The following is a 27170-nucleotide window of genomic DNA, read 5'->3' as shown; positions in this document are numbered from 1 at the left end:
CATGCCTGCACATAATCCACTGGCCCCAACTGGTTGTGTGACCCCTCCCAACTACAAGGGCAGGGGTGCTCATCTTCCCTTATGCACAGAAGGAGAGCACCACACAGGGACGGGCTACCCAGTAAGCAAGGTACACGTGGGCTTACTTGTGCTTACTTATTAATCTGTAGTGCACAATTTCACCTGTTTTTCACCACATCTTTGAAATTGTACACTACAGACTAGTAAATGAACATAAGTAAGCCCGTGCGTACCTTGCTTACCGGTTAATCCAGCCCTGACCCCACAGGTATTGTCTGGGATGCTCTGAACAGCTTCCACCCCCTTCTTGTTGTTGTTAGGTGCCGTAGAGTCAATTCCAACACATAGTGACCATATGTACAACAGAATGAAACACTGCCCAGTCCTGCACCATCCTCATGATCACTGTTATGTTTGAGCCCATTGTTGCAGCCACTGTGTCAATCCATGTCATCGAGGGTCTTCCTCTTTCTGTGTGACTCTCTACTTTACCAAGCATGATGTCCTTCTCCAGGGACTGATCCCTCCTGATAACATGGCCAAAGTATGTGAGACGTCATCTCCCCATCCTTCTTCTAAGGACCGTTCTGGTTGTTCTTCTTCCAAGACAGACTTTTTCATTCTTCTGGCAGTCCATGGTGTATTCAGTATTCTTCGCCAACACCACAATTCAAAGGTGTCAATTCTTCTTTGGTCTTCCTTATTCATTGTCCAGCTTTCATGTGCATATGAGGCAATTGAAAACACCTTGGCTTGGGTCAGGCACACCTTAGTCTTCAAGCAACATCTTTGCTTTTTAACCCTTTAAAGAGGTCTTTTGCAACATATTTGACCAATGCAATGCGTCTTTTGATTTCTTGATCGCTGCTTTTATGTGTGTTGATTGTGGATCCATGTAATATGAAATCCTTGACAACTTCAATTTTTTCTCCATTTATCATGATGTTGCTTATTGGTCCAGTTGTGAGGATTTTTGCTTTCTTCATGTTGAGGTGTAATCCATACTGAAGGCTGTGGTCTTTCTTCTTCATTAGTAACTGCTTCAAGTCCTCCTCACTTTCAGCAAGCAGTGTTGTATTATCTACATAACGCAGGCTGTTAATGAGTCTTCCTCCAATCCTGATGCCACATTCTTCTTCATATAGTCCAGCTTTTTTTTTCAGCATACAGATTGAGTAAATATGATGAAAGAATACAACCCTGACACACACATTTCCTGGCTTTAAACCAGGCAGTATCCCCCCGTTCTGTTGGAATGACTGCCTCTTGATCCATGTATAGGTTCCTTATAAGCACAAATAAGTGTTCTGGAATTTCCATTCTTCGCAATGTTATCTATAATATGTTATGATCCACACAGTCAAATGCCTTTGCATAGTCAATAAAATGCAGGTAAACATCTTTCTGGTATTCTCTGCTTTGAGCCAGGATCCATCTGACATCAGCAATGATATCCCTGGTTCCACGTCCTCTCCTGAATCTGGCTTGAATTTCTGGTAATTCCCTGTTGATACACTGCTACAGCTGCTTTTGAATGATCTTCAGCAAAATTTTACTTGCATGTGACATTAATGATATTGCTCAATAATTTTTGCATCAGTTTATGCCTATTCCCTTTCAGTTAGTTGGCCAGGTAGCTGTCCTCAGCCGTGCCCATTTTACACAGGAGTAAACTGAGTTGTGGTGAGGTGAAGGCACACAGTGAGTGCTGAGGATCACACCACGATTAAGGAAGAAGCCAGGACAATAGCTCACCTTTACCCTGCTTCAGCAAGTCTTACCAACTAGAAGCTCCTTCCAAAGCCCACTAAGCTGTTTATCCAGAGGAAGCTGACATTTGAAAGTGTAGGAAACACAGGTGCCTCCAGAATGCTGTCGCCAGACAAGGCTGGCTTCACTAAGGCTAGGACAGAAGGCTCAGGGCTATGAGACTGTTAAGTTCAAAGAGATTCATGACCTTTTGCATTGAAATCTCTACCTGGTGGCAAAGAATCCACCTATTTGAGCATTCAGGCAGCATAACAGCCCTTCCTAACAAGAAGGAGTCCCTGAATGGTGCATGATTGTTTGCTAACCAAAAGGCTGGCAGTTCGAGTCAACACAGAGGTACCTCACAAGAAAGTCCTGCTGATATACTTCTAACAATCAGCCAGTGAAAACGCTATGGAGCACAGTTCTGCTCTGACGCACATGGGGTCACGATGAGTCAGGATTGACTTGATGGCAACTGGTTTTTCCTAACAGAAAGGATAGGGACCTTTGATACTTTGGATTCTAACAATGCTTTATCTGTGAAACATACAAAAAGCTTAAGATTGATACAAAGCAATAAAGACCAATGGTCACTGACAAACAAGTACCACCAACACAAAGTTCTCTAAGTTCAAATGGGAAGAGCCTAGGCGATAGGGACCAGCCACAGGCCTTTTTTCTTCTCTCTTGGTTTTCTAACCACAGGTCTTTGTACATTTCATTATAATACTTTGTCTTCTCAAGCTGCACTTTGAAATCTTCTGTTCAGCTCTTTTACTTCATCAGTTCTTCCATTCATTTTAGCTGCTCTATGTTCAAGAACAAGTTTCAGAGTCTCTTCTGACATCCGTTTTGGTCTTTTCTTTCTTTTTAACGACCATTTGCATTCCTTCTTCATGTATGATGTACTTAATGTCATCTGACAACTCATCTGGTCTTGTGTCATTGGTGTTCTATGCATCAAATCTATTCTTGAAATGGTCTCTAAATTCAGGTGGGGTATACTCAAGGTTATACTTTGGCTCTCGTGGACTTGTTTTAATTTTCTTCAGCTTCAACTTGAACTTGCGTGTAAGCAATTGATTGATGGTCCTGGCCTTGTTCTGACTGATGATGCTGAACTTCTCCATTATCTCTACAGATGAGGTCAATTTGATTCCTGTGTATTCCATCGAGGTCCATGTGTATAGTCACCATTTATGTTGTTGAAAAAACATATCTGCAATGAATAAGTTGTCAGTCTTACAAAACTCTATCATGTGATCTCTGCTGTCATTTCTATCACTCAGGCCATATTTTCCAGCTACAGATGCTTCATTTCCAACTTACACATTCCAATCACCAATAATCATCAATGCATCTTGATTGCATGTTTGATCAATTTCAGTCACTTTGAGGACTAAGGTGCACTTAACCCAAACCATGGTATTTTCAATCACCTCATATGCATGTGAAAGCTAGACAATGAATAAGGAAGACTGAAGAAGAACTGATACCTTTGAATTACAGTGTTGACAAAAGAATACTGAATATACCATGGATTGCCAAAAGAACGAACAAATGTGTCTCGAAAGAAGTACAGCCAAAATGCTCCTCAGAAGTGAGAAAGGCGAGACTTCGTCTCATGTACTTCGGACATGTTATCAAGAGAGACTAGTCCCTGGAAAAGGACATTAGGCTTAGTAAGGTACAGGGTCAGTGAAAAAGGGGAAGACACTCAACCAGATGGATTGACACAGTGGCTGCAACGATGGGCTCAGGCATAGCAACAATTGTGAGGATGGCACAGGACCTGGCAGTGTCTCATTCTGTTGTATGTAGGGTCACCATGAGTTGGAACCAACTAGATGGCACCTATCTTAGTCATCTAGGGCTGCTATAACAGCAATACCACAAGTGGATGGCTTTAACAAACAAATTTATTCTCTCACAATCTAGTAGGCTAGAAGTCCGAATTCAGGGCACCAGTTCCAGGGGAAGGCTTTGTCTCCCTGTTGGCTCTGGGGGAAAATCCTTGTCATCAATCTTCCCTTGGTCTAGGAACTTCTCGGTGCAGGAACCCCAGGTCCAAAGGACGCACTCTGTTCCTGGTACTGCTTTCTTGGTGGTATGAGGTCCCCCTGTCTCACCACTCACTTCTCTCTTTTATATCTCAAAAGGGATTGGCTTAAAACACAATCTAATCTTGTAGGTTGAGTCCTGCATTATTAACACAACTGCCACTAATCCCATCTCATTAACATCATAGCGACAGGAAAATCACATCAGATTACAAAATGGTGGACAATCACACAATACCGGGAATCATGGCCTAGCCAAATTGACAGATATTTTGGAGGTACACAGTTCAATCCATGACAGCACCTAACAACAACAACAACATTTATTGGGGGTTTACTATGTGTCAGGCACCATGCTAAGCACTTTACATACATACAAGATTTCATTAATCCTTATAGCAACTCTGTGAGATAAGCCTATTACTGAACACATTTTACTCAAGGTCACAAAAACCAGTAAGGGATAGAGGCAAGATTCCGACCAAGTCTATCTGATTCCCAAAACCTACGTTCCTGCCACCAGGGCCACAGCATTCTGTTGTGTAGGTGGTACCCCACACAAGGGCATCTGGCCAAAGTAGCAAGTGGGGGCTCTATTGCCCCCCATGAGACCTCAGCTAGGGCCATATCAGCTTGGAAGTATGTCTTTTTCTAAATCTCACAAAGGCTCCATATGAGCTGGGGATGGTTGAGGAAGCCTTGCTAACTTCTGGCTCTCTCCTTTGAAGACCCTAGGTCAGAATGGAGCCTTAAATCCCCTACTCCCAGGCTCACCTCCTGATGATGACCATTGAACCTTTCAGTGTGCATACGCTGTGGAATGCTACAATCAATCCACATCAATCTACAAATATTTCTTAAAAACCTACTACATGTGCTAAATGCTTTTGGAGGATAGAAGACGCATTAGACATGACCCTTGCGTCAAACTGCTTACAATCTAGTAGGGAGAACATTAGAGCAGGCTAACAATGCAAAAACAATGCAAAGTAAAGTACGATAATAAGGAGTACAGGGGACTGATGAAAAGGGTAAGGCGTTCAGAGCACTTGTCTGCTGGAAGGATCCGTTCATTCACTCATCCCCCATTTTCTGAACAAATGGGAAGAGGCAGAGGAAGTGGGGGGAGGTCTTTGAGGCAGCCCAAGCAAGACCAGAGTGGGACAGCCTGAGCAAGTCCCAAAGTGGGGCTGTGCAAGGTGTGTTGGGGATCCCGCCCCCCTGGCTCAGACCAACCAGCAGCCATTTGTGTGATTTAAGGGAGTCACCAGCATAGGTGTGGCTCTTGCCCAGGTCACCCAGAGCCAAGCCGAAAGAGAAGCAAGGGCCTTAATGGAGAGAAGTAGTACAGTTAAGGGCCACAGCAGGAGGGGAGGAGGGCTGTTTGCAATGTTTGGGCTGGGAATTGAATCATCCACCACACTCACTGGCCCAGACAGGGCTCTCCCAGGACCCACTTTCCAGGCTCCAGTTAAAGCTTCGGGGCCCAGAGCACAGTCAGGACAACTCAGGGTAGGGAGTCCAGGAAGGCCTTGTCTCAGTCTCTTGATGATGACACTGACAGATGGGTGGAGTCTTTCACTTCCACATCACTTCTGCACTCCTAACCCCTTCTTGGAAACCCTGGTGGCATAGTGGTTAAGTGCTATGGCTGCTAACCAAAAAGTTGACAGTTCAAATCCACCAGGCGCTCCTTGGAAACTCTATGGGGCCATTCTACTCTGGATGGTTCTACTCTGGATGGTCAGAATCCACTTGACCGACAGACAGCAACTTACCCCCTCCCTTCTCTGGCGGTAACCCCTTCTTGGTACTCACCTGTCTCCCCTTACCCCCTCCCTCCTCTGGCGGTGTTGAAGAAGAAAATGTTTTTGAGCACCCCTTGTTCCTCACCATCACCCTCCCTGCTGTCCCTCCCCCAGTGCCATTCCTCCCCCCAACACACACACAAACGCGCGCACACACACTCCCTCTCACCCTCACCTCCCTTCCCTCCCCCACCCCTTCCCCTCCATTTGTTTCAATGAACAGCCCCTTTTATCTATTCTGTAGGTACAAATGAAGCTGTCAAATTTGATCAGGCGCTTGATATGACAGGCTGTGGGAGTCAGGACCCCTTGAACAGAGTGGGCCTTGTCTGTCACAGCCTGCCTGACACTTCCCATAATGCCCAGACTGATGAGATTCTGAGTAGGGCCCAGCACATTTTCAACTCTATTTTGGGTGAAAACCCTTCTTGAAAGATCTTGAAAGGAGCTGGCAGTTCAGCCGCCTGGATGATTAATGAGGGTTGGCTCCGCTGGATGGGTTTCTCCTGGTGCCAACAGCCATCCTCCCAACAGGCCAGAACGTGTTGCCGTTGACTTCCCCCAGCACTTCCCCCGCAGAGCAACACCCCCCAAAAAGCCTTTCCCACCAACCCTCGGACATCCCCCTCTCCCCAGCCCTCACCTGCACCACAACCACTTCTAGCCACACTTGTGTCCCGTTCCACTCTCACTTTCTGACATGAGAGGGGCCCCAGCATATGGAAAAAGTTAACCGTCACAGCTGAGTGAGGCCTGGTTTGAAGAGTGGGGCCTGCTGGATGGCTTTGCAGATTTGAGGGGCAGTTGGGGGGGGGGTGCTAAGAAGGGCCTGAAGAGGACAATGGCCTGAGGTTTTCACTAGCTCTATGTCACATGCCCCAGTGGTCAGGTGGGGGCCTCTCAGCTTTTTCTCCTCTGATCCCAGAAGCTCCAGGGACAGAAACCATGGGATGTCTAAAGTCCCTGTTTTTCTCTTATCTCACAGTGACGTTTGGGGCAAGATAATTTTTTATTGGCCAGACAGGTCCTGTGCACGGTAGAAGAGTTAGCATATTTGGCTCAAGATGGTAACCGCTAGTAACACCTCCTAATACGGAGACAACCAGAAATGTCTCCTACATTTCCAAATGCCCCTGGGGCTGGTACCAGGGTTCTCTCCCTGATGAGAGCCACCATTAGGGTAACAAGTCTCCATCACCCCCAGGTATTTTGAGGGCTGTACCCTCTTCTCCTCTGCCTCCTTCAGTGGTCACTTATACCCTTCAAGTGCCTTCAGTGGGGAGAACACCTAGAAAAAGGGAAAGATGATGTTAAGGTGTTCCTTCACCCGTCCCCAATACTAACTTTTCTCATTTGCTGGTTGCCTCCAACCTACCCTGCTCTAAACTCTACATTGTTCCCTTTCTCTTCCAGTTTCCCTTCTACCCCAGCAGATTAGGAATTATCAATGCTTACAGAAAAGAATGGAACCCAAGCTCAGGATTCTTCAAGATCAGGCCAGTGGGAAGCAGTCAGGGTCAGGAACTTGCCGATCTTTTTGAAACATCCAACAATTTCTTTTTCAGGCCAGGTTCTGCTGTTTTGGGTCCCTGTCAGAGAAGATGCTGGGTCGCTGTAACCAGGGTGGTTGCTCATCACTCGTCACCTCTTAAAGGACAGGCTAAGCACATGCCATGGGGTCAGACCACAAAAGGGCATTCCCAAGAACACCAAGTTATACCTACTCTCCTTGGGCACCAATTTCTTCTCTCCCTTTCCTTCTCAAAAAAGAGAGATAAAAAATCCCATAATTTACCCACTCCCAGGCCACTGAGTAAATGTCCAACCAGCTCTGAGATCATCCAGTCCATAGATGGACCCAACACCATTGGTTCCTTCATTCAGCACCACTTACTGGGCACCTGCTACATGTCAGGCACTTAACTAGACACTGAGCAAAAAATATACACAGCTCCTGCCTTCATGGTGAGGAAAACAGAAACCAAACAAATCAACATATAATTAATTACAAGTCATGGTAGTAGTGATGAAGGAAAAGGACAGAGTTCTGTATGATACAGAGAGGGTATAACAGGGAATCCTCATTTAGAACTAAGATCAGGGAACATGACATTGAAGCTGAGGACCAAACGATGAGTGGGGTTAGCTAGGTGAATGGAGGCAAGAGCACCTCAAACCAAGAAATCCACACCTGAACATCAACCATATTCTCCTGCCATGAAAGCACTTTCCCTCTTAGCTGTGCCTTCATGGGGGGACAGTCAGTCAGTTCCTTAGGCCAAATTCTGGAAGAACCAGAAAAGGTGAGAGCTGGGAGGAGAAAGGAAGCAGAGGGGTGTAGAGCGAGATCACTGGCTGCCCAGTCACCTACCTGGGTACCCAAGGAGGGCCTCAGCCAGACATAACCTCTAGGCACTAATGCAAGGGAGCAGGAGAACAAAGGCTGATTTTGTGCCCAAGAGGACCGCTCAGGTGAGTTGCAGGGAGGCCGTTGAGAGCCACTTTGATGTTTTCTACCTCCTGGAGCTGCAGCATGGACAGCTGCTGATGGAGGCAAAAATTAAACTAACAATCACACAAATCAATATATAATTATGTGATTCTGGTAGGGAGTGTGGTGCTTGAGGGAAACTCAGTTTTCTCTCTTCCAGAAAGATAACTTTTCAGTGAAAAATACTGGCATGTGTTTCTTACTGTTGGAAACTCATGGACCTTCTTTGGTTCCCCATTGTCTATTTAATAACCTTAACCTAGCACTGGAAACCCTGGTGGCGTAGTGGTTAAGTGCTACGGCTGCTAACCAAGAGGTCGGCAGTTTGAATCCACCCCCCACTCCTTGGAAACTCTATGGGGCAGTTCTACTCTGTCCTATAGGGTCGCTATGATCCGGAAACCACTCGACAGCAGCGGGTTTGGTTTTGGTTGGTTAACCTAGCATTGGAGTCACTGCGTACACAAATGGTTAAGTGTTCAACCACTAGCTGAAAGGTTGGTGGTTCAAACTCACCCCTTGAAAATCCTATGAAGCAGTACCACTCTTCACACATGGGGTCGTGATGAGTCAGGATCAACTCAATGGCAACTAACAACAACAAACTTAGCATTCCAGGCCTCCACAAAACAACCACAGCATACTTTTCTGTTCCACCCCTCCCAGAACCCTCCACAGGACCCAAACGTTAACAATTCACTGCTTCCTGGCCACCCAGTTCTTGCACTGAGTTGTTCCTTCTTCCTAAAAAGCCTAACCCTTCCTCACCAATTCACTGTTCTTTTATTCCAACCAGTTGTGGTTTTCCCTTGCTCTGAACACCTTGGGCTCCTTATTTGTGTCTCTTTTACAGTCCTTCCCACACTCTGCTACGTGAGTACCTCACATCTCCCCCCATTGAGCTATAAGTTCTTTTAAGGCCAGGATAGTGGCTTGTTCATCTTTGTGTCTCCTGTGCCTAGGGCAGTGCCAGAAACATGGCGGATGGTCAATAAATACTTGCTGCATTCCATTTAATTGAAAACAGCTAAAAGGCTAGAACATTTGTCAATGTCTTTGAACTGAAGTCATTAGTTGGGCTAGGGAAGAGACCTGAGAGTGAAACTCAAAGAGGGGCAAGAGAAAGCGTGATCAGGAAAGAGGAAAGAATGCACACCACCTGCCAGTACCCCAGTGACCAGTTATTCCAGAGATCTTCCCTTCTCTAGGTCAGTCTCCCCTTCTCCAGAACAGGAAGGGTGGTCCCAACAGGACAGATGGTCACTCTGAAGGCTCCGGCTAGAGCAACAAACCCTAGAGGCAGGCAGAGGGGACCCGCTGGTGGCTTGGCAATCAGTGGCCACCAAACCCTGCATTCCTCCAACTACTTCCTCTACCAACAGGCCATGGTGGCTGAAAATACCCCCATTCAAGACATTCCTTGGAACTAAGGAATGAAGTCCAGAAAAAGACACTGTAAAAATGTGTGGGTGGAAGGAGAAGACAATCCCCCTAATATATCAGGGCCCATCAAAATATCTTTGGAAAGAGCCAACATCTAGGAAAACAGACAGCAGGGTTTGAAGGGAATGGGACATAAGACCATTGAGGGTGAGAAAGAGCCAGATGAGGAAATCTTGGGAACATGAACATTTTCCCAGGAAAGGCACCTCCAAGGGTAGCAGCCCCGGGAGGACCTGGCAGCTAGACAACATGAAACACCAGGCATCCAGGGCAGGAATACCTTCCTTAAAAGATTAATCATACCACGATATAGGGTTCTCTGTTTAATATTTATCTCCCCCACTAAACGTAACCACCGTGAGGGCAGGCACCTTGACCACTGTGATTATTGCTGGATCCACAGTGCCCAGTCTGTGCCTGGCACGTGGTTGGTGGCACGAAATAGATATCTGTCAAATGATTCCATTAATAAGGTTGTAGAAAGGTGCTGAGAATCAACCCCAGAGAGGAAGAGGTCCTTCCTCTCAATTCTGCAAAGGGACCCAGAAGGGACCTGCAGAAATTCAGGACCAAGTTGCCGAACAACACCTGAAATTAGTCAAACCCTTCCTCCCCCCACCCCACCCCCATCTAGCAGACCTAGGACCATACCTGAGCAGCTGAGGAAGAATCACATTTTACAAACTAACCCCAAGAGGTTTTGGAACCCAGCTGAGCTCCTTGTTGTCTTTCGGGACTTCTCCAAGGAGAAAAAGAACTTTTCTGGCCATTGGGCCAGAATATAAAAACAAGGCTGCATGAAACAGGCATAAGAGGGAACGAGTAGGCCAAAAACAATATGCTCCTTCCTGCCCTGTTTTTTTAGGACGTCCACTTCTTTTCCCAGCAAGGAGGAGGAGAAGGAGAAGAGGGGAGCAAAGCTGAATGACCCTCTGCCCCCTTGCCAGGACAGAGGCTCTCGCAGGCAGGGAGTCAAAGAAAACTTTTCCGAGACTGATTACCAAGAGGGTAACTAGGTACACAGAGCACATGTGAACAGGCTCCTCGTTTCCAATTCAGGACTGTCAGGTGGTGATTAATGACTAACAGCCACAGAGCAGCCTTGATTGCCAAGTGCTGTATTGTTAATCCTGACATTTAATGAGGCCGGACACAACTCCAGCACAATTCTACACCGTCATCTGCAAATAGTGCTCGACGGACTTAATTAGTTAAGTATTTGTGTGTGTGTGTGTGTGTGTGACAGAAAGAGAGAGAATATACAGGTATAAAGGGCAGAAGAAAGGGGCAAGATGTCTCTGTGTGAATTTGCCATATGTGGGTACCTACATATTAACGTTGAGTGTAACAGCTAGTGCGTCATGCAGCTGGTGTGAGTTCGTATGTATCTGTAGATCACCAGTACAACCTCAGTCCCCAGCAGCCAAGTCTCTGATGGTGGGGAAACCTCCCACTATAAGCCTCCCCACGCTACCCCACCACTTCATCGGACCCCTCCTGTGGGCTCCCCACCACGGCCGCTGTCTCTGAGGGGCAGCTGGGAATTGGCATGTTTGTGAAGTTAAAACACATGAAAGAAAGTTGAAAGAAGAAGTTGTCTGGAAGTGGGCTGAGATCCAGGGTTCCTGAGAAGCCACTTTTCACAGGACTCAGATCAATGGTCCCTTGGCCCGCCTGACTGGGCAGTTCCTCCTTTTCCAAGACAGAACTATGTTACCCCCCATTCCGGAACTCAACACTCTTAGGAGATCAACAGAATCCATTTCATTGTTCTAAAAACAGAGTCCCAGGCAATAGGGACAGAGAGACAAGTCCAGCAAGGGTTTGCTGGGCCAATGAGCCAGGTGACAAAGGGCCCAGGAAAGGAGATGTTGGCTCCAAAAGGGCAGATTAATTCAAGGAATCAGTATTCACGGAATACTGTGTATACCCACGATGGTTGCACTCGGTCTCACAAGGTCGGAGGGAAGCAAGAGAGAAGTACGTGAAACTAGGTATTCTGCCATCTGGTTGGAGAAATAACACATGGACATATAAAAGCAGACTGTGAATGCTAAGAACCAAGTGAGCAGTGCAGATGGTGCCACACGCATTCAGGGAACTGATCATTGGGGACCAGAGATTTCCAGAAAAAGCAGGAAGTACACACAGTGGTCTGAAGACCAGAAGCTCTCAGATGGACAGAGCTGGGAAGGCCATTAACCAGGTGAGAGTTCTGGAAAAGTTTAATTCCAGCAAATTATCCCTTCAGACTTGTTACTCAAAGTATGGTCCTGTAACCAACAGAATCACCTGGAAGCTTGTTAGAAATGCAGAGTCTCAGGTACCATCCCAGAACTATGACTCTAAATCTGCAGTTTAACAAGATCCCCAGGTAATTGCAAGCACATCAAAGTTTGCTCTAAATGCCGTGGCCAGGAAGCCACACACCAGCAAGCATGGCCCAGGACCAGATGGCTCACAGTTCCCTGACATTTGCCCCCCTGTACTGCCTACCTCAAGAAATCACCCCTGGATTGCCTCACCTTCAAAGGAGACCAGGGCTCCTATTTCTCCCCCGTGTCACCTCCCATGGCCCTCTGAGCCATGGTGGAACACCTGGGAAAATCATCAAGGTGCGTCATGTTGCCTTATTCCATTTGGAGGTGAGGTATGGCAGATGGGCCCTCAGTCTTAGGCCTTGCTACAATGGAAAGGCCCTGGATGGCTTTGGAAGGTGCATCCCCTGCCAGCCACCCTGCGTGCTGAAAGGCTGATGTCACAGTTAGGAGCAGGCAGCTTTCTCCTGTGGGTGTCCCAGCTTCAGGTCTTTGTTCCAGCCCAGTGGTTGAAGCCTAAACGCCCCATGCTGAGGAATTCAGTTCATTACTGAGGCCTTCGTGTAATTACCACCGGGCCTGCTTTCATTCCGCAAGGCATTCCCAAACTCCCTGATTGCCCTGCTCTGGGCACTCTAGCTGTGGGAGGGTCAGCCTCAGGAAATAATAATTAAAAGCTAATGTTTCCTCTGGTGACTCTGGGCCTTGGGGTGCTCCTGCTGTGACCCAACCTTTCAAACTCTTTCGCTGAACCATCACACCTTCCCTGTCTAGGCCTCCCCTCTTTGAAATGACAAATCATTAGGGGCACTTCCCATTGGCTGCCCGGACTTTCTCCCTGTGCCAAATTAAGCTTTTCCCCCAGCCTCATTAAATGCTCCTGTGGCCTCAATCCTGTAACCCTGGCCCACTCTGAAAATAAAGAAAAGGATGTAGACTGGGAGCCAGGAGACCTGGTTCCAGTTCCAGCTCCTTTGCTTTCTGAGTGACCTAGGGCAAATCCCTTCACATGTTCATGCCTCAGTTTCCTCCCTATAGACTGGGGGCGCTGGGTAAAATGGATGCTAAAGTCCATCTCAGCTGTAACACCCTGTGATTTTATTTCAGAAAATAATTTTTTAATAAAACCTATTACCATCGAGTCGACTGTGACTCACAGCGCCCCATAGGACAGAGCAGAACTGCCCTATAGAGTTTCCAAGGAGCGCCTGGTGGATTTGAACTGCCGACCTTTTGGTTAGCAGACGTAGCTCTTAACCACTACGCCACCAGGGTTTCCATTCAGAAAATAATTAGGAGGTCTAAATGAAATAAGATAATGGGTGTGATAATACACTGAGGATCTTACAATGATACACAAACTTGTGGTAATAAGGCGTCTCATTTCACCCACTGGCATGTCTCTTTGTAAACGTCCTCTTGTTTTCAGGGTTCTGTTTCCCTAGCCAGATTGGGAGCAACACGAGGGCAAAGATGGAGGTTTCTATTTCTTTTGTATCCACTCCTAGTGACTAATGTTCACAGAAGCCACTCAGTAATGTTGTTTACCAGGTGACAGGCTTATTACCCTCCTGGCTGGCTCATTCATCTAAGTGGACTTTTAAGAAGCTTAACGGAAAAGTGGTCACCTTTGCTTCTTAAGGGGGGAAGGTAAAGAACCTCTTGTAAATATGCAGGTCTCACTTCTCTTGAAGGAAAAAAAAATAGTTTGCCCCCTCAAAAGTAGTCGGATTTGGAAATTCAAATGGAATTTTTAATACTGCCTTGCAAATTAGCACATACCAACATGCCCAAGGCTTAATTGCATTCCCTAAGTACATACTGAGGGTGCTCTGTGCTGAGTGCCAAGGCCCAAGGCTCTGCTCAGTAGTAGGGTAAATACAGAAGAAATACTATGAAGTAATAGGATTCATTAAAACACACACACACATACGGCAGGACTTAACAAAACCCCACTGCCATCCAGTCAATTTCGACTCATAGCAGCACTATCGGACAGAGTAGAACTGCCCCACAGGGTCTCCAAGGCTATAATCTTTACAGAAGCAGACTTCCACATCTTTCTCCCTTTGAGCAGGTGGTGGGTTCGAACTGCCAACCTGTTGGTTAGCAGCCAAGTGATTTAATGGCTATACGACCAGGGCTCCTCACAGCAGGACTTAGATGTCAAAATATTGTGCCACTCAAAATGGTCGTTTTGGAATTATACGCACTTATTCTAAAAATGACAACCCTGCTGGGATAGTGGTTAAGAGCTACTGCTGCTAACCAAAAGGTCAGCAGTTCGAATCCACCAGGAGCTCCTTGGAAACCCTAGGGGGCAGTTCTACTCTGTCCTATGGGGTCACTATGAGTCAGAACTGACTCAATGTCAATGGGATTTTTTTTTTAATTCTAATAATGTTGCCTTGCTCAAAACTCTGGAACTCTAAGATGTTTCAGAAGCCATCTTCAAAGTCCGTCATATTCTTTACTGACAATGACGAATCTTTATGTGTTGATTGGCGTGGGGGGGTGGCTATCTTTGGAAGACAAGCCTGATGAATAAGCTGGATGATCAGGTTTATTCAGTCAGGTCAAAAACCTAAATCATGAGTGCCTTTTAATGAAGCTCTTAGTGAGCACATAGCAAAAACGTACAGTGCAGCCTTCGAATGCAAATACTTTGAAGGACTTCTTTCACTGAGTTATGTTTCAGTCATGTCTGTAAAAATCAGTTTCATGATAGATTTCCTTGCTTCCACCCTTGCTGTCCCCCTCCCCATTGTCTATTCTCAACACAGCAGCTCAAGGCATCTTTTTAAAAACATAAATCAGATCATCTCACTCATCTGCTTGAAACCTGCAAGGGCCCCCATCCCGCTCGGAATAGAGGCCAAAGTCCATAGAGTAGCTTCTAAGACCCTACGCAATATAGCTCCTTCCTACTTCTCTGACCTCCTTTCAAACCACTGTCCTCCCTCAGTCACTTGCCTCCGGGCACATGGCCTCCTGGCCATTCCTCAAACATGCTAAGCATGCTCCAGTGTAAGGCCTTTGCCCTAGCTGTTCCCTCTGGAAAACTTTCCTCCCAGATACACATTTGACCAGCTCCCTCATTTCCTTCAATTCTCACCGTTTCAATGAGACTAATTCTGACCTTCTATTTAATACCTCTATTAATACCAAAAAAACAAACCCGTTTACCAAAAAACCAAACCCGTTGCTGTCGAGTCAATTTCGACTCATAGCAACCCTATAGGACAGAGTAGAGCTGCCCCAATAGGGTTTCCAAGGATCGGCTGGTGGATTCGAATTGCCAACATTTTGGTTAATAGCCAGAGCTCTTAACCATTGTGCCACCAGGGCTCTACCTCTATAAATAATTCCTTCAAATTAATAATGCCTTCTATTTTATACCTTCCACTTAATAACTCTATACACACACACAGAGATGCAGGAGAGCACAGACTACCACACTCACTCCTGATTCCCCTTACCCTGCTCTTCTTTTTCTTTTTTCCATAGTACTTTCTACCTTCTACCATACTACATAGTTATATACTATTTATAGCTTTTACTGTTGTCTTTATCCCTGCTAGATTCTAAGCTCAGGAGGGCTAGTATCATTGTGTGTTTCATTGAATCCCAAAAGTCTAGACTGGCACTCAATAAATATATGTTGGTTTGGATTGGACTAGACTGGACTGGATCGGATTGGATTAGACTGGATTGGACTGGGTTGGACTGGACTGCATTGGACTGGATTGAATTACAGGTCCCAATCTGTATGGGGTATAGTCCCTGTCCTCCAATTTCTTACAAATCTGATTGAGAGAAATGGAGATGCCCACACAAAAGTGACTTAACAGTATACAACAATGCATGACTAAGTGGAATCCACAGTGAATGCTGTAGGAACCCAGGGAGAGGTTAGTGCAAGTTGAAAGAGGAAAAGGGGCTTGGGCTGAGTCTTCTCTCTAGGCAAGCAGACCTTCTCCTTGTCCCAGCATATGCCCATTCATTTTCCAGCCTCTATTCATTTGCTCATGCTGTCCCTCTGTCTGAAATGCTTTACCCTTCCTCCCCATTACCCAAACCTTACTCATTTATCAGTGCTCAGCCCGAGCCTACTTCCTTCACACAGCTTTCCTTGATTATTCTAGCCCTACTTGATTTCTTTCTCTGCTGAGCTTCCATAGCACCTATCGCTGGTATGAGACCACTTAGACTTTAAATAGGAATACTGTGTGTGTCGTGGTGATACAATTTCCCCAGCTAGATTTACAGGCTCCTTGAGAGTAGAAGCCCCATTTTTGTTTCTTCTCTCTATTGACTGGTGCCAAGCATGGTACAGGTACTGGCACCTGATACAAGTGGCACCAGTGGATCAGTTAATAAGCAAAGCGAAAAGGCAAGGGAAACCACAAACGCAAAGATACCATGGTGTGAATCGATGTGATGAGCTCAAATGTATTACACCAGTGGTTCTCAGCCCTAGTTGCACATTGAATCACCTGGAGGGTTTTTCAAAAGATCTCCATGTGGGGGTCCCGCCCCAGTCCAATTTTGCCAGAATGTACAGGAATGTGACCTGACCACCACTATTTTTTTAAAAGCTCCCTAATTGATTCTAATGTGTAACCCGTTAAGAACAACCACAGTGTTAGAAAACATTGGGGGTAAGCAGAAGGGATAAAGGAAATTGAGAAACATGCCTAAAAAAAATGTAACTGGGTTTGTCTTTCTTTTCCATTTTGTTCCAGCTTGTCATGGGAATTTGTCCTGGTCAGAGCAGTCCAGAGGGATCAGCTGTGGCTATCTGCCTCTTACCCTCTGCCTAACGCTATAATAAACAGCAAGAACTCAGAGAAACCATGGAGAGAGAAGGCAGCACAAAGGCGGGCAAGTCTAATGTCAATCTGTACCCATTGTTGTTGTTAGTTGCACTCGAGGCAACTCATGGCGGCCGCACACACAATGGAAGGAAACATCGCCCAGTCCTATGCCATCCCCATGATCGGAGACTGTTGTGATCCACAGGATTTTCATCGGCTGATTTTTGGAACATGATCAGGCCTTTCTTCCTACCCCATCTTAGTCTGGAAGCCCTGCTGAAATCTATCAGCATCATAGCAACATGCACGCATCCACTGACAGACAGGGGGTGGTTGCCCATGAAGTACACTGACCAAAATCGAGCCCAGATCTCCTGCACAGAAGGCAAAAATTCTACCACTGAACCACCAAGGCCTCCTCTGTACCCAAGGAACACAGAAAAGTTTGGGGGAACTAGAGGACGATTTTAGATCACTTGAAAATTTATGTTGCTATTTCTCCCCTTCCCACGTTGCTAGCAGTCAGCTGACTCTCTTGTGCCTGCCCATCAGAAGAGCCACCAAGAACTATGCAGATTATACTCAGGCTACTGTTCAGAATTCCTGGCTAATTCTCCCCTGGCTCCTCCCTCCTCCACATCCTCTCTGAAACTGAGAAGACAAGCTTCTCTCTCTTAAAGGTAACCTGGCTTAAATGCATTCAAGAGCATACAAGAAGCTCGAAGGGTTATACGAGTCCTCATCCTAGGCCTGAATGGAGATGTTCTAACCCACTACCTTTTCTCCGCTGGTCCCTCCTTTCTCTAGGTACAAAACCCAGAGAGTCAGACCAAGCCACCAAATCGCATTTGCTGTGAGTCCATTTCCGGGGAACCTGTGCAGACCAGGCCTCTCTCCCCACCCCGCCCCCTTACTGTACCTCCCCCCCACAAAATACCACCATCACCAGCCACCTGTTCACCAAATGACACATCTAGAGATGTGGCAGAAAATACTGGTACCCCTGGGAAAGGAAACAGGGTTTAAATTCGGAGTGAAATGTACACGATTGAGAAGAAACTTTTCCTGAGAACAAGATCACTTATTTGGGAATGGAGGGTGGGCGGTGGAAGGGTAGAGAAAAGGAACATAAAGGCAAATATGTTGGCACTTAGTCCTGAAGGAGGGAGAGGAGGGAGTGCCAGGCAGTGAGGGGGAGGGTGTGGAAAGACGAGGCTGAGCTCTGATGACAAACATCCCCAATTCCACCAGCTTGCCAAGACCTAGCCCTAGATCCCAGAGGGGTCACAGCCTGGGTTCAGCCTCTGGAGGCACCTCCTTTCACCTTTCACTCTGCGCCGAATCACTAACAGCCAAGGCTCTGGCCACAGTGTGACATCTCCACGTGGAAAACGGCCCCTTGAAAATCTGAGAAAAAACCAGCACATGGCTACAAAGCACATATATACTAAGAGGTAACTCTAAACTCCTGAGCTGGGCCTGGGGAGGAGGGAAGGGTAGAGGGGTAAGGTTTTTCCACTTCCATTCGAAACTGTCAGGAGGGTGATTAATGACCAACAGGTTTGGAATCGCCTTTATTGCCAGATCAGTATTGTTGCCCGTGACAGCTAATGAGGTTGGACAGGCTTCTCCACACCGAGCTTTATGGGGCCCGCTCCCTCCCCTGCAGAGCTCACAAGGCCTGCCAGCTTTTGTGCACAGGAATGTTCAAGCCCCGCCTCCCCTTCATTCCTCCACCACCACCTCCCCCCCAACTCCCCAAACCACCAGCTCACCCCAGAACCTTGCCCCTTCCAGGCTGCTCAGAGGGCCCCATCTGCAATGGGTGCACCTCCCAACACCTCTTCCCCATCCCCACTGGAGGTTGACCAGTGGGGTTGGGGACGCTCATAAAAATTTTTTTAAAAAAAGAGAAAGGAAGAAAAGCAAACATTACAGCCCTTTGGGTTTAAGATGAAGGGAAGCAGCTTCTGGATGCTTGTTCTGGACAGTCTGACCAACAACCTTAACGACCCGCTCCAAAATCATCTGTAAAATTCAAGAAGTAATTTACATCCTCACCACTTCAATCCGGCAAATGTGTTGAGGGGGCGAAGATGGAGGAGTGAATGTCAGAAAGAGGTTTTAATAACAGTTTATAATAATTTTTAACCAACCACCTTAAGCCTCGATATATAAAGGTAGGTTTCAGTACAGAAATCAACCTGGTTCTAGGCTTAAGAGTAAGGCAACACTGGCTTTGTTTTCTTCTCTCTTACAAATATTTACCTTTGTGCTAGTTCACATCTTGATACAGTTAAGCACGTGTTTGCCTGTGGTTTAATATTTGCAGGAGTTGGAGCAATGTAATAAGCAAACGGTTTAAAAGGCCCAGAAAGACCCCCTCAGCTTAAAAATCTATTACTTTGCAATGTGATATAAATGTATTTTGCTTCTGCTCAGAGCAATTTCCTAGTTTACTCTTATTAAACGAGAAGACGGCTTACCAGAGCTCTTGATTTATGAAACACATATTAGATTCATTAAAACCTTAAAAGATTTAATACATTTTATCAGGACATTAAATCTGTGCAGGCTTTTTAAATCAAATACCTGCCATATTTCATCTCCTACATCCTGCACACTTCTTTAAGAACCCTAAAATGTGGACTGACAAACATTATGGTGTTTCAGGCCTGATTTCTAAGTGGCATTTAAAGTCCTCCCTGCTAAGATTTACAGCCTGGCTTCTCCCCAGGTCTTCAGAAGAATAAGCGATTCCCCTCTTTGGAATTCAGTCCGGGAAGAAGAGCTGAGATCTACATTTCAAGTATGGACACTGACATTTCCACTCCTTCCCACCCCACAGCCAATGGTTTCTATCCTCACAGGTTCTCCAGGACCCCAGTAGTTTCCTTCTTCTCCACTCAGCAACACCCCAGCCACCATCTTCCATCTTGTTCCAGAACTCCTCTTGGGCTCTGCGTCCATGCCTCTACCTTCCTAGGCTCTCTTTCCATTCTTCACTCCGTGACTCTCTTAGCTTATACATAACTGCAACAATACATCTGTCACACTTTGGGAAACATGGAAAAGTTTGTCCCCTTGTAAACAACCCTTCCTTCCTCCCCACCCCCCCCACCCCCCGCTTTTTTTCTGTCTTGTTATTAGGAGTCTCTGGGTACTACCTAAGAAAAATACTCAAGATGTGGTGGAAACACTGAGAGCGAGCATTTAGAAGGATGAGTAAGAGTCTAGCAAACACAAAAATAACAACAGTATAAAATCTGGAGGTGTAGGTAGGGGATTGCTTCATTAAAGATCATATCTGACTAGCAAAGAGATTGGGACTTTTTTTTTCTAGGGAACCTATTATTTGGGTTTTTAAGCAGAAAAAGTACACAAAGACCACATGGATTACAGTGTGGATGGTGGGTTAAGGATAAAGGGACAAGATGGAGGCAAGCAGATCACTAACATTAGATTGCTGCAGTAATCCAAGTGAGAAGTAATAAAGCCCTGGGCTAGGAGAACCTACAGAGAGAAGGCCACAGAGTCAAGGAATAACGACAACTTCATGATTAAACAGATGCAGCAGATTAAGATAGAGGGCGAGTTCCTGGCTTGGATGATTGAGTGAATGATGATGCCTTTAATGGGAAGAGTGGCTTTGAGGGGAATTACCAGTTCAGTTTTAGACATGGTTGGTTTGGCCCCATTTGACATCCAAAAAGATGGTATTTATTATAGATTAAATTGTCTCCCCACCCCCAAAGTATGTGTTGGAATTCTAACTCCTATACCTATGAATGCAATCCTGTTTGGAAACAGGGTTTTCTTTGCTATGTTAATTAGATCATACCCAAATAAGGTGGGTTCTAAATCTAATCACTTCTGAGTTATAAAAGGAGCAGACAGACACCATGTGAGGATCACCTATAACCAAAGGAACACCCGCGACTACCTACAAGGAAGGAATTGACACATCCAAGACCTTGATTTGGACTTTTAGCCTACGGGACTGTGAGAAAATTCATTTCTGTTTTTTAAAGCCACCCACTTGTGGTATTTCTATTACGGCAGCACTAGATAACTAAGACTGTTTTAGTCTGTAGCTCACGGCTATAGGTTTGGATTTGGGAGCGTCATCAGCAATCACGTAGTTATAATTCAAAGAACACAAGAGACTTTGTAGAAAGGGTAGAGAAAGAAGAGCTGTGAGTCCAAGACAGAGCTCTGAGGAATATTTGAGGAGGACCTCATGGTGGAGACTAAGAAGAAACATTGAGACAAGTGGGAGGAAAACCAGGAGGGATAGAGACATTTGTGGAGGCCACAGAGAGTCTTAAACATTAAGGGGTCAGCATTACCATGAGCATAAAGAAAGGCACTGAAGATAAGGACTAAAAATAAGGGAATGGAAAATGAAGAAAGACAGCAACCCTAGGCTGTCTTTTTTTTTTTTCTTTTCTTTTTTAACTTTCTTCAAAAGGAAGGAGACAGATCAGGTGAGAACTAGAGCCTTACACGAGTCAACAGAGAGACCTTAAGAGAGAGGGGAGGGGGAGAAAGAAAGAGAGACTTGCATAAGATTGTAGGCTGAGGCTAAAGAAGTGGTAGAAAAGAACAAGGTAAAGATAGAGAAGATAATTGAAGGCTCTGGGTCCCTGAGGAAAGAGGATCCAGCAGGAGCAAGATTAAGAATCCAGGTGGAAAAAGGCAACGTGCATTGCCTTATCCACCGAGATTTACATATCAAGTGCTAAGGTATCTCTTTGTCTATGGCAAAAAGTCATGTATCAATGATATAGAGAGATGTACAGATAAATGTATGCACATGAAGTTCCATAAACTCTTATTAAAAATTCCTACTGTTGTTAGCGATTTAAGGTTGGAACGTTGGAGATGGGATTGTCAAGGGACAGGTCACGCCACGCAAAATAGACCAAGCCAAAGTTCAGACTAACAGGACTGTTGGTAAGTTTCCCAGGGTAACGAGGTACTCTTTCTCATCATCCCTCAAGCACACTTTGGACCGTGGCCATTCCCCTCTCTGAGACTTCCTCCCCTTAGCCTGCTGTTTCTACATGAGTAAAATAAATGGGTTGGATTAAAATCACAAGGAACAACCTAAACATCCATCTACAGGTGAATGGATAAACAAATTATATATACATACAGCAGAACATTACACTCAGCAATAAAAAGGAATGAACTACTGATACACTCAACACCATGGATGAATCTCAAAATCATTATTCTGGCAGGAAAAGGGCCAAACCAAAAAAACAAGTACATGCTGTTTAATTCCATTTATATAAAAGTCTATAAAATGCAAAGTTTTCTGTAGTGAGAGCAAGCAGATCAGTGGTTGCTTGGGAATGGGGGAGGGGGTCAAAGAGAGGGGCGTGAGGGAGCGATTACAAAGAGGCATGAGAATGTTTGGGGGCATGATGGATTTGTTCATTAACTTGGTTGTGGTGATGGTCTCACAGGTATACACATATGTCAAAACTTAATTGTATACTTTGTGCAGTTTATTGTATGGCAATTATACCTCGACAAAGCTGTAACAAAAATCTAATCACAAAATGATCTTTAGGTGGCTTACAACTGACTTCCAACTCTCTTTTTTTTTTTTTTTTCATCATTATTCCTCTCTGATCCCTTCACCCAACTTCCCTGAAGGAACATCATTGTTGTTATTGTTGTTGTGTGCCATCCAGTCTATTTCAACTCATGGTGATCCCATAGGACAGAGTAGAACTTCCCCATAGCATTTTCAAAGCTGCAATCTTTATGGGAGATTTTTTTAATCTTTATGGGAGCAGATCGCCAGTCTTTTCTCCCACAGAGTTGCTGGGTTCGAACCACAGACCTTCTGGTTAGCAGCTGAGTGCTTAGCCACTGCGCCACCAGGGCTCCTTAAAGAAATATCATTCACTCCAAGAAGGCAGCAATCCTGGTTTTACCAACTGAAAGCAAGAGGGGAAGGTTCTATGTAATCCTCCTAATAATTAAGGATATAACCCTTCAGTCCTCTTTCCCAAGCTCACCAAAATCTTTCTGGGATCAAATGCCCTGAAGGATGACCTCTATTCTTCACTTTAGGCCCAAAATAGAGAAAAAGGAAAAATCAAAATCAAACAAAAACTTTTTTTCAGCAACTTCCAGCCTTGTAATACAAAGAACTGAAGCCAAATACTTTATCTGGTTCCTTTGGGGTTAACTTTGGTGTTAACAAAAAAGGACTGTAACTAGGTGTAACTGTGTAAGAAGGGGGTCTCTTCCCTCTTTGGAGCAGCAGCACTTCAACAATTAGTTTAATAAGAAAACTAAAACAAAAGCAATCCAGAGACAGAGAGAGGTGGATGACTTATTGTTGTTAGGTACCATTGAGACAATTCCGACTCATAGCGACCCTATGTACAACAGAATGAAACACTGCCCAGTCCTGCACCATCCCCACAATGGTTGTTATGTTTGAGCCCATGATTGCAGCCACTGTGTCAATCCATCTGGTTAAGGGTCTTCCTCTGTTTTGCTGACCGTCTACTCTAAAGTAGTACATTACTAGGGTAGAAGCTTTTTTAACCTAGCTTCAAACTACCACTACAAAATAAACTGGCTCAATTTGAAGTTTTGCAATTTCTGACCACTGGTATACATTCCTGAAGGGTTACATCTGAAATGAATATGGCACATGTGTGTGTTTTAAGTTGACTCATTTCTCAATTGACTTACTGTGGAAAAGAAATAGATTTGGGATCATTTGAATTTCACCTTTGCTATCGACCAGCTTTGTCATCTTGGGCAATCCCTTTTACAGATCAAGAAACTGAGGGAGAGATAGGTTACTTTCAAGGTCACACAGCTAAGAAGAGGTAGAATCCAGGATTCAAGCCCAGGCAGTCTGGCTTTGGAAGCCCTGTACTTAACCACTAGTCTATACTGCAAGTTGCTAGAAAATGAATTTTTAAATACTTTTTTCTGTTAAACTGGAAACCCTGGTGGCGTAGTAGTTAAGTGCTACGGCTGCGAACCAAAGGGTCAGCAGTTCAAATCCACCAGGCGCTCCTTGGAAACTCTATGGGGCAGTTCTACTCTGTCCTATAGGGTCGCTATGAGTCGGAATCCACTCAACAGCACTGGGTTTGGTTTTTGGTTCTTGGTTTCTGTTAAACTAATCACCACAGACTTCTCTGCTTGGTGACTTTGGATACTGAGTCATAACGATCACAGGTCTCTTAAGGAAGGGACTTTCAGAAGTGTTAGATCATCATCTAGTGAAGTACACGCCCTGCCTTTAGGCAAAGCCACAATGAAACACTCAGGCGTAGGACAAGCTTCTTGAGAACAAAGTCCCACAACTTCCTCTCAAGTTCATTCCAAAGCTTAACAGTCAGAAATTCTTAAATTAAATCTACTTGAAATCCTTTACGCCTCAGGCTAAGCACCATTCCTTGGATTGATAGATCCCAGGGTTACCATTTCTCTAACTCATTCACTCAGCTATTAAATAAACATGTATTAAGCACACTCAGCTAAGCTAAATCACTGAACCTTGAGAGAAAAAGCTCTCAGGTTTTGATAGGGTCGGTCAGCTTATAGGCTGTGTTTGCCAGGGACGGATAGGGTTCAGAAAGGTGAGAGCAGAAAAGGCGGCCTTCCAGAAAAGGAGGTGGGTACAGGGTTCGCAGACAGCACCATCCAGTCTACTTGTGGGCTTAACCATATAATGCTTAAACATCCCAACACAAGCTCACCTAAAGCTAACCCAGAGGGAGAGAATGGGTCAATTCCAAGGGCCATGATGCCCGGAAAACCTAACGTTCCTTTTTCTGAACCCTAAATCTATCTAGAAGTTCCTGGGTGATGTAAACGGTTAACGCACTTGGCTGCTAACCAAAAGGCTGGAGGTTCAAATCCATTCAGAGATACCTTGGAAGAAAAGCCTGGTGATCTACTTCCAAAAATCAGTCATTGAAAACCCTATGGGGGAAAAAATAAAGCCATGTGGAGCATAGTTTCACTCTGACATACCGTGAGACAGAACTGACTAAATAACAATTGCTTTTTAAATCTGCCCAACAACACCAGCTTGCTATCCTCCCTGAAAAAACTTTTTATTTACTGAGGCTGTAATTATGGGGAGTTAACCTTTTCTTCTGCAGCCAAAATAACTTTAGTAGCTGAATGAGAAATGCTTCCATTTGGTGCTACCGAGCAGAGAAGGATGAGGATGACGTCATGGCCCTTAGACTAGGAGACACAAAGTCTAGGTTCTGGTCCTCTTCCATTTTGTCTTCACCCAGTATTTATTCAGCACCTAAGCACAGGGATGCTGAGGAGAACAGTTCCTGCTCTCAGGGAGTTTACAGTCTATCCAGGGAGAAGACCAAGTGCACAAGGCGCCCTACACCGTTGGGAGTTGGGCTCGAGATGTCAAGGTAGAGCAATGGAGGCTTTCATGGACTGTCACACCTCCACCCTCCCACCTCCGCACGTCACTGAACTTGTTATATTCCCTTGATTAAAACGGGGATAATTCCTGCTTAATCTACTTTATGGTACTATCCCAACTCTGGAAGCTCAAAAAGACCTCAAAAGGCCAAAGCTCCCAGAAAAGCATAAAGAGCAATTCAAAGTAGAAATTGTTGATTGGCGACATAATGGTGCTAATCTGCATACTTAAAAAACTGTTTCTTCCAGCTGGGCAATGGGAGGGGGACCAAGCAAAAGGCTAGAGCGGTTGCAACTCTCTATTAATGGCTCCGAAAAAAACAAACAGGTGCCCCCCAAAGTGGCTTGTCCTAATATGGAGGGGAACCTGGAGAATTCGCCAAAGTCAAAACCTCAGGAAGTGACACCCTTGATCTCAAGCCTACGCACCCACAGCCCCACGCGTCCTCCTTCAGGCTCACCCTCCAGGCGCTCCTCAACCCCGCCCCACCACCAAAGGCCTGACGGAGCCCTGGGACGGCCCGGGCCGAGTCGCGGGCGCTCCCTGGTGGCCATAGGCGGACACTGACCACCAAGAGCCCGAGGGGCGGGGCGGGGAGGACGAACTAGGGAGAGAGGGGAAGGGGGCGTGGTCTTACGCGTGAGCTGATGGCGTCATCGGAGCGACGGGCCCGGAAGGAAGTAGTGAGCTGAGGGGTGTGGCGGTTTTCTGCGGTTGCACGGGGGTTCGGACGAGTACGGAGCGCCTGGAGGGACATCCGGGTACGCCGCCCCCGCCCCGTCTCAGTGCGCGCTTTGGGCCTCGTTACCTCTCCTGGCTCGAGCTGATCTGCGATCCTCCCGGCCTCCGCCCCAGCACACTCTCTCGTTCAGCCAGCCCACTACTGGAGCTCGAAAGAGACCCCTTTCCGCGCCGTCCCCTCCCCGCTAGCCCCCAGGCGGGGCTAAGCGGAGGCACTTGGCGCCCCGGCCCGACCCAGGGTGCCAGGGCCTCTCTGGGAGGAGCGCGGAAAGGGGCGCGAGGTGGGGCGGGTGGCCTTGGAGAGACCTCGGGGAGGGAAAGCATTTGCAGAAAGGACGCAGCTGCGAATCTGCAGCTGGGACCACCACGGTAAAATAAACGCCTCGCAGACTGCGCCCGAATTATGTTAGACCCCAAAGGCAGAATCCACGTCCTGCGCGAGTAGGCCCAAACATGCAAGAATGTGAACTTTGCTGTCGGTCACCATAGATTTTTCAGATCAGTGTTCAGGGGCGAGCTTCTAGAGGCCAACTCTTTCACTTCCTGGCGCCTGACCAGTTGAACCCAGGACCCCAGAGTCTCTTGGACTCGGGAACTCCCCTTTCTTCTGTAACCAAGAGTTTGGGGACCTATCAGGTGCAAAGTGCCAGTCAAGTATATATGGAAGGGAGTGTGGCCGCTGTCTTGTTCGGAGTCCTGTCCCATGTAAGGCCAAAAGAATGACTGGGAAGGTGAACGAAAGGCCGGAGAATCCTACCTTGGAACTCTGCTCGCGTGCTGTCTCTGCCACTCCAGCATCTGAAAGGAGTAAATAATGGTTGTCTCTGAAATGGCAGGCAATTAGGGTTGGGAGGCTCTGACCAGAATTACATGGCCACAACTGCCTGTCATTTGACATCCTCTGTAATTTCGTCCAACGTACTGCAGCTGCCTCTCTTCCTCTTTTTTAGCATGGGTGGCTCCATTGACAGCACGTTGGTGTTCACAGGAAGAGAAGGCTGTGTTCTGAACACTTCCCAACTGGCACTGGTTCTCCCTTGCAGGGCAGCGTCTGGAGCCACTGCCTCTTCAAAGAGATGTGGAGTATAATCCTATGGTTAAGGAATGTGAATGTTGACTGAGAACAAGGATGAAGAGAGTTGTAGATCTAGCCACGTGCTCATACTGCACCAGGCTGGGTGTGAGCCACTGTCACGGTACTCTGTGAGGTACTCTTGCTGTCAGCTTTTCTCCTGCATACCAGACCACACACGTTTTCCTGTCTTTTCCCTAGGAT

At 46.1% G+C, this 27170-nt stretch overlaps 1 long non-coding RNA gene across 3 annotated transcripts in view; it reads right to left on the bottom strand.

Moving 5' to 3' along the window:
- The window catches only part of LOC111751290 (uncharacterized), a 276943-nt gene extending 250082 nt beyond the window's left edge, over positions 1-26861 (bottom strand). For 2 of the 3 annotated variants that reach the window (XR_010318650.1, XR_010318652.1), the window contains exon 1: positions 26652-26850. This is a non-coding gene — a long non-coding RNA (uncharacterized LOC111751290). Of the gene's footprint in view, positions 1-26651 lie in introns of all 3 variants that reach the window. The other variant, XR_010318651.1, reaches the window with a different exon arrangement.
- Positions 26862-27170: the final 309 nt, after the last annotated feature.

Source organism: Loxodonta africana, chromosome 19 (genome assembly GCF_030014295.1).
Source record: "Loxodonta africana isolate mLoxAfr1 chromosome 19, mLoxAfr1.hap2, whole genome shotgun sequence".
Classification (NCBI taxonomy): Eukaryota; Metazoa; Chordata; class Mammalia; order Proboscidea; family Elephantidae; genus Loxodonta; species Loxodonta africana.
Note: the sequence above shows the minus strand (reverse complement) of the source record. Positions and strands in the feature narration are given on the sequence as shown.